Source organism: Cupressus sempervirens, chromosome 2 (assembly GCF_028749045.1).
Source record: "Cupressus sempervirens isolate cs-2001-9-10 chromosome 2, ASM2874904v1, whole genome shotgun sequence".
In the NCBI taxonomy this organism is placed as follows: Eukaryota; Viridiplantae; Streptophyta; class Pinopsida; order Cupressales; family Cupressaceae; genus Cupressus; species Cupressus sempervirens.
Window position 1 is genome coordinate 591115806 of NC_143119.1, and position 9095 is coordinate 591124900.

Here is a 9095-nt window from a genome sequence, read left to right on the forward strand (position 1 = left end):
TCCTACCTTAAAGGAAAGGCTCTGCCTTCTCACTGTTCCTTGGATCAACTCAAGGTGAGCAAGAAGTTGAGAGATTTTATAAGGGATGTCACCAATATTCTTTCCTCTTATCTTTCATGAGAGAATTCACTTACCGAAGGAGCGAGTATGTGCAAGATTAAATCTTTAAACTACACTCAATCTAATAGTTGGAAACAATGATACCAATAAACTAACACCAACTTAAAGGTTGATTGAAAAAGTACCAATTTGGCTCTAAGTCATGTTTTAGTCTATACTATAAGAAAAACCTCTACCGTTGGGGCATAGAGCTAGAAGTAGGGAAATCCTAACTATTTTTGTGAATTTGAGATAGTAACACAAGCTACAGTCAAAACTTCTAGTCTATGTATTACCACAATCTCTCTTAGTCAAAGCTCGGGCTCTGATTACTTCTTAATTCACTATGCTCTATTATTAAACACAATAATAACATGAATCAAGGACAATAGGCACAAATTACAATCAACGCTTCTAATTTTCTCTATTGCAATTACTCGCAATCAAAGTTTCAACTTCAATTGTTTCTTTGCATTCACTTTTCTTTCAAATTGGTACTGTACAATCAAAGTTATGCTTGCACAAGTTTGGCAAAGTTTTCTTATGTAAAAATAAAAGATGAGATTTACAATGAGGGGGGCACTCCTTATATAGGAAAAGAAAAGAAGAGAGAGAGAGAGAGAGAGAGAGAGAGAGAGAGAGAGAGAGGTAGCAACTCAACCACCTTGACCCGATAAAACTAGGAAAGAAGATTTATTAGACTACATGTACTAAAAGGTTTGTGTAATCAAATTGCATGTAATTGTGATTACATGTAATCTTATCTTCAACGACTACAACAATACAAAGAAAATGTTGGAACTGTTGAATCAATCATGTAGATTTTCATAAAAGACTTTGTACTTGATAATGCAATTGTGGATGATCGTCTGATCGGGAGTCCCTATATTTTGTGCCACAATATTCTCTTTGATAAATTGTCAATTATAATTTGAAAGTCAATGCAATCAAGTTATAAATTCTCTTGTAAGAGTAAAAAAGTAATTTAATTACATTGATTAAATTATATTTACTCCCTTCTAAAGATTTTCATTTATGCACTTACATTTACATTTAATAATTACATATTAATTATTAAATGTATTTTACCTCTTAGGATTTCCCTTTTACGTTTTATGATCTCCTTCTATAAGGATTGATCTCTCGTACTTTTTTTCTTATTCTTTTAGTTTGATAAATATATTCTTCCATATTTTCATAGCCAAATCCTTGCCTTCTCTTGTCTTTGCTTCTCTGTGACAGGTTCTTGCATGTAGGTGTTCTACAGGATCTATGGATTTATATTTCTCAAACCCCTCATGGTATCAAAGTCAAGTCTCCCGAAGCTTGTTCATTTTCGAAGAAAATGAAGGAACAAGGGTTTGTTGGATCAAATATGGTATTTTTTATAAAAATTGGGGGGTCACGATTTTTTGGTGCACTTTGAGCAAAATAAACCTCACTATTTTGCTCACAACGCCAAAAACTCGTATTTTGATATAAAATTCATAAAATTCAAACTTTGCAAGAGAGGCAAAAACATTTTGCCATCAGGGTTGCATGACCCTATGCACACACCCCAAGGTGCATTTTCATCAAAAAAATGAAAATTTATTTTTTAAAATACACGAGGTTATTAAAAAATCATGTCACCCATGCGCCGCTCAATGGCCACTGCAATGTCGCAGAGCACAACCTACCACCGACCCAAGTGCCACCTCCTCCCATGCCACCACTACCAAAAGCCCGATCTATAGCCTCTGTCGAAAAATGCCACCTGTGTACTGCCCAAGCTTCACTCAAAACCTTCAATCCCTACCTACAGTCATATGGTTGATGAAGGGACTTAATTTTTTTGGCTCCTAGGGGTTTTTAGGTGGTTTTGTTGCCTTAAGGAGTACCTTGTGGTTTATTTTCCATATCTTGAGCATACAAAGGTGTTTTTGGGCAAATGATATACTGTTGAAAATCTTATTTGAAGACGAACGCATTTATGGAGTCTTTTCAAGCCTTTTTTTTAGGCACATATTTTTTTCTATTGAAGCCAGATGATCTTTTTTGTATTCTCAGGGACCATAATTTGCTCATTTAAGCTTTATTTTTTTATTCGAAAAAAAAGTGTCAAAAAACTATTCTCGAGCACTTACCAGATTCTTTGTTCTTTTCATTAGCAAGATTCCCACGTACACGAGATCTAATTTTGAAGCCTTTATTTCTTTTATTTTCTTTTCAACTTTCAAATTGTACTCGGGTTTGGTTTTTTTAATTATGGGCAGTGTTTCTTTCTTACTTTATGTCATTTGTATTAGAAAACCATATCTATAAACACAAAAAAAAAAAAAAAAAAAAAAACCCTTCTACATCTTCTGTCCAGTTCTAAAAGATCACTAATAAAATAATAAAAATTTAGAATAGTTGAGGTACAAATCATAGTATGGTAGAGTCATCTTTTGTTGAGCCACTTTCACCCCACAATTATCACCTCTAGAAAGTTGGTATGACAAGACTTATTAGGTCACGAGGGTTATGGTCATGTTTGTATGAGGTTCAACCTCAGTTCAGATGCCCTTTTGAGGTTATGTAGTACACGAACAATATGGATCGATGGGCTTGTTATATTTGTATGTTACAAATAATCTTCTCTTTCATCTCAATGGTTGTACCACTCCTTAGGATATATGGTTAAAGTTTGAAGGATTTTTTGGCACCATCAATGAGTTTAAAGCACTTTAGATTGAGGCAAAATTGACTTCATTAGTACCTTATTTGTTTCCCTCTATCGAGGACTTTCTGATGAAATTAAAACAAAGATATTTGCTAGAAGGTTGTGGCAAGAACAAAACTAATCAAGAATGTATTTACCTAATTCTAACAAATCTTTGAGGGAATTTTCAAATTTTCTCATCTACTTTTCACTCTACTATGGATGCTTTTGGTCCTAGACTCACCATGCCAATATTTGAGGTTTTTTTTTATCAGTTGACTAGAGACCAGGCCAAGCTTACACATTTGGACTCTTTAACAACATCAAAGTGTTAAGATTATAGCTACAGTCAGATTGATTTAATCTTAAGATGCAATATTGATATATATAGTATACATATATAGTATATATATAGTATTATACATATATATTATATATAATACATATGTTATATTGTGATTTATATTGTTAATATATATTAACTAATAATGATTAATCATAGTTGAGACATGTCTCCTACTCTTATATTTATAAGAGATTAGGATATGCATTTGGAACATATCTATAACAATGGCAATATAATTACATTTGCAGAAATGATCCATGCTACTTATCATGGTATTAGAGCAAGGCTACAAATGTAGAAAAGGAAATGAGAAAGAGAAAGATTATAATTTCCTCCTAGTGTGGATACTCCTTTGTTCATCGATGGCAAATGGATTAGGAGTCTGTTAATGATAGCATAATATAATTGGTTGTCAACTAACAACTGTAATCGAACCTACCTTCAAGGTGGCTTATCAATCTCCATTAGGGAGGCATGTATTTATGTAAAAAAAATTGACAGTCTTTGGAGACTATCAACTTCATCTATCACTAGGAACAAACTGTTTCTGCTATCGTTGATTATTTCAAGCCCATCATACTCTATGTCCACCAAATATTTTGACCTAAGATTGGTTTTTTTGGTGGTGGTGGTCTACTATAGAATTTGGAGTATGGAAATGGGACTTGCAAGTCTTGTGTCAAATTGTTTGATAGTACAAGCACTTGTTAGGACCACTTTGAATATGGCATCTATGTGATATGACATCAACTCAAATATATGCAACTCACCTTTTATATAACACAGGATAAGTATTGAAGAATTATAATATGATTCTATATCTAGTATATGCAGCATCTTTGTGAGAAGTCTTTTCGTAGCTACGATTAATATGAGTATGGTTACGTGCAGACTATATTGTCAGATCTATTGAAGCAATGCCCATGATAAGCTTGTCAAAATATTGTCATATGCTAGTCCAATGATGGCATCAAATGTTCCTAAGATCATCAAAACTGAATGGTGGGATATGAGAGTTGATAAATAATATTCACCAACTTTTTCTAATATCGAAGAGCTATAACTGTTGGTAGTATGTTTGACAAGAGTCACATTTGAATTGCAAAGTTGGTGAAAGGGAAGTAAGTCTTCCACAGATACTTCATTAAAGTTGTATGGTCAATATCATCTATGAAATATTAGCAATCCCTACACAAGTGTGACCATAAATCATAGTTGGTAAGAATGATTAAGAGTCAAAATTAGGAAGAGATTGATAGATTTTATGCAAAATTAAGTAAATGTTGATCAAGACAATAATGGCGATATACCTACACATAATGGAGAGGATTAACATTAATGTGTAATCACAGAGATCAAATATACATCAGCTTGGTAAAACTTGCTCAATACCATTAGTTACAAACACATTCGATGAAAATTGTATGTGTTCAAGGTGCCAACTATTCACATGGACAACATAGATACAAATCAATAAAACCTTTTGGATGAAAAGGTGGACATCATGTTAAAAGAAAGGAGACATACTAAATTGTTGAAGGAGATCATTATAGCTTACTGTCGATTAGATAGGAAGGAGTGGATGACATTGGAGAAAGGAAGACACTCAAATAAGGATTTCAATAATCACCTCGCACCTACCAGAAATGTCACCATGAGAAGCAAATAAAGTGCTAAGTGGATGAGACATTGAACATTGCATGTAGACACCATCATACAATTCAACATTAGATGAGATCTCATCTTTGAGTGGTAGCTACATCATTTTTTCCAAGAGGGACCCATGCAAACGACAAGGGGCTATTAAGGAAGAGGGAAGTCTCTTCATATAAAACATAAATAAGGAGGAAGTGCACACCAATATCTTGGGCTTTGATGGATATAAAGATTGGGCATGATTTTAGGAAAACAAACCAGTCAATATCCTTCATGAACTCAGACAAAAAACTCACACGAGGAGTTAGAATCAGGAAAAGATAATTAGGAGTCAATTCTCAAAAAAGAGGTGATAAGAGAGAATCAATAACACTCTTAAAGTCAGTAAGGAGTTATGATAAACTAATTACAATGCCTTATGAAAGAGAATAATGGACAAGGATGTCCCAAGGGCGATACAATGAAGGAGACTTTCAAGACATTTTTTTATACTTCAACCCCTCTTTATTTATTTATTCTTCCTTCATGCTCTCCAGTTTCATCCACAATAAAGAAAGATGATTGAAAACACTAGATGTGAATGTTCTTCAAAAAATCATCTGAGTAGTCTTAAGATGATAGAACACAATATTGGGGCAATTGTAGACTAGAAGGCTATTGTGCATTATTTCAGTCATGGACAAAATGTTATGAGTGTGGGATTAATAATTAATAATAATTAATAAAGGAAACACAGCTAAGGAGAGGGTCAACACAAACTCACTGTAAAGATTGGCATAAGGAATACTAAGGAAGATGTCTATGAAGAATACTCTCATGCTTCTATTTATAACTGAGAAATTTGATTACTTCAGGATATCGATGAAGTCTCTTAAAGATAACTCATCTTAATATAAGATATATTGTTTAAATAGCCAATATTATATTATAAAGGGTTGTGATCCTTCGAGAAGAGATGGAAGTAGGAATAGACATGCCTATTGGAAACATTTTATATCAAATACAAAACGCAAATGCATATTAGCAAATTAGAGATAACATCTCAGGATTGTAGAGACCAAAAATGAAATGACGATAAACAAAATTACTTATATTGGAACATTGGAGGATGTATTCCTTCTGAGATCAATCCATTTTGGTGCGAGCAACAACTTCTTAGTTGAAGGCATTCATTAAGGAGTTCATGATTCGTCTCATGATGATCATTAGACACTTTCTTTAGTATTATGCTCTCGTTCTTTTCCTTGACCTCAAGGATGATTCTTTGTAAACAAGGACAAAATGAAGTTTTTCGTACTTCACATTGTGGGAGGAATAATAGTCAATCTTCCATTCCCACTTTTAGAGGGGAGATGTTACATTATCAAATAATCTAAGAAGACAATTATGAATCTTCATGTGCAGATAAGTACTCTTATTTTTTACACACACTCTCTCTCTCTCTTGTAATTTCTATACATACTATAAAATTATTTGCCTTGATCTTTTCCTTTATGTTTGAGGACATTCTTATAGGAAAATAAAGTTAGTACTTTACACATGCAACTAGATATTGTGAAAACTCAACCTAATGATAGTAGCTCCAAAGACCCTAATTGTCAAGATGGATAAAATAAGGTTCTTGAAGCAAACATCTTTGATGGTTGAGATTATGAGATTCTTCCACATTAAGAGGGAGTATAACACTTCTTTGAAGGCAATGCAAGAGCTTAGAAGATTGAAACTCAAATGGAGTCTAGGAATACATGTGTGTGACTTTATGATTTTGATGGGCCTACTCTTGAGTGCATCATGAGTAAGTATTGACTTATCACTAGAAAATCAAAATATTGATATTAGATTTAGAGTGAGTTCAACAAGCATCCTTGGGTAAACAGAGCTTTTGAGGAAGTAACTAGAGAACCTGACTTCCCAAGATCAATGTAAAGAGGGAGAATTTTGAGGTGCAATCCTTTGTAAATGATATCTTCTCTATGAGGAGAAGTTCTAAGAATTTATTGTAATGTATTATTCTCTATGAGATAGAATTGAGGTGAAAGCCTTTGTACCACCCTTTGACCTGGTTCATGGTGGTTACTATTTCACATATGATATGAAATGAATGGTGATAATCTTTCATTGACATATATAAACAAAATGTAACCATTGTAAGGTGACAATCTTATAATGGTAGACCTGTTATCATGACATACTTCATTAAGTTGTTGTTCCAAAGTGTTGGAAGTCATAATAATGAACAAAAGGTAACTATTGTTAGGTGAAAAATTTATCAATAGTTGATCTATCTCCTAACACCAAAATGTGTTGGAGCAAGTGTTATCATGGTTCTTCAGGTTAGATTTTGTCGAACACCTTAATAACCAACTTATCATGGTTCTTTGGGCTAGATTTTGTCGAACACCTTGATAATCAACTCATCATGGTTCTTAGGGCCAGATTTTGTCTTACACCTTGAAAATAAATTTGTTATGGTTCTTTGGGTTGGATCTTACCAGACACCATAATGTATATCTATCATAGACCAAACTTAAGGTGGTGTTCAAATCTTGTATTATAATTACTTTAATTCTCTCAAGAGGGAGTGTTGAGAAATTTAGCCTTGTAGTGAATTGAAGAAAATTCCATATATGTAATATGTGTTAATATATATGTGTGTATTGATGGATTTATGTTGATCTCCGTAAATATGCCATTCTAGGAATATCACATTGAGATGATATATCTCTATATGCTGGAGAGCATATTGTGTTCCATAACAAATCCTCCCTAGCTAAGAGGGAGTGTTAAGATTATAGCTACAGTCGGATTGATTTAATCTTAAGATGCAATGTTGATATATATCTATATCACATATATATAATATTATAATTATACTACATATACATAATATATATTATACATATATATTGTTAGTGTAAATAATTAATTATTATTACATTTTACTTAAGTTTACTTAGGTTAATGCATTATTTTATTATTTATTAGTTAGACACCTAGGAGTATGCATACTCATATGAGTTGTCTTATTGACAACACACGAGTTGGCAACTCTAATTTAGCACATGATATCTACAACACAGGAGTTTGCATATTCATTTGAGTTTTCATGTAGACAACATAGTTGTTTGAACTCTACTTAAGCACATGGTGTCTACAGCATCTTTTTATGTAACACACCCATGTAAGCTTATCCTATCATCATTGCACTAACTTCTATGCTCAATGGAGGATAATCCATTCTTGGTGGACACATGCTTAGTTGTGAGGCTTATCACTTTGCTAACTCCTAGTCAGTCTAAAGGCCTTTATATGCAGGCACTCCTAGTGTGCATGTACATCAATTCAATGTCATATTGTTATTTTGTCATACTTTATTGGTCCATTTTGTACTAGTGCTTGAGCTTATTTATCTTGGGTGATTTTGCCCTAAGGTAAAGTCTTACATGGTATCAGAGCCATAGGAGCATTATTTCATAGCCGTTGGAGACCATTTTTGCTTCACCTCTCGAAGGATCACAATTCAAATCTAGAGTATTTACAGTTAATGGGAGTGTCTAGAGCCAAAATGGCCCTCACCATTATGTTTGGAGCATCAATTCGGTGAATTTTTACTATAAATTTGCCCACCCCGGGCCATAGTCAAATCTAAGGCAAATTTTTTTGCAAACTGGAACCTGAAGGCCCAGTTTGGGAAATTGGTATGATCTCTTCAGATCTGTGCAATTAATTTTTCAAATCTAAATATTTTTGCGTCTCTGCATTTTTGCTTTTCAGATTTGCATTTTATTTTTGAAATTCTATGAAAAAATTGGCCTTTTAGGCCAGTAGGAGAGATTTTTTGTAGGATAAGATTGGAGCTTGTTGGTGCAAATCAAATATTGGCATCATATTTAGAAGGTCAAAAAACCCCCAAATTGACTTTTGATTCATTAAAATCAGACATCTGAGGTGAAATCTAGAGTTGATTGATTTTTAAAGGTGCAATGACGATGATTCAGATAAAATAATTGCAGAGATGATTTTCAAAAAACAATATCTCCCTCATACAAACTCCTTTTTTCGAGCAATTTTTTTTTTCTTTTGGGGTAGAATTTCATGATCTAAACGTTGGTGTAGGATGTTTGAGATCTTTGTTCTTAAATTTTTGTACAAATTCCAAATCCTAATTTTTGCAAATTCAAAGGCGTAGTTTGGGCTCATCTTGACACATTTTTATGTTCCATTTTTTTTTAAAGTGAATAATTTTTCATCTACTTTCCAGATCTGCAATCAAATTATAGGCTTGTGTGGACAAAAATACCACTCTTAGAA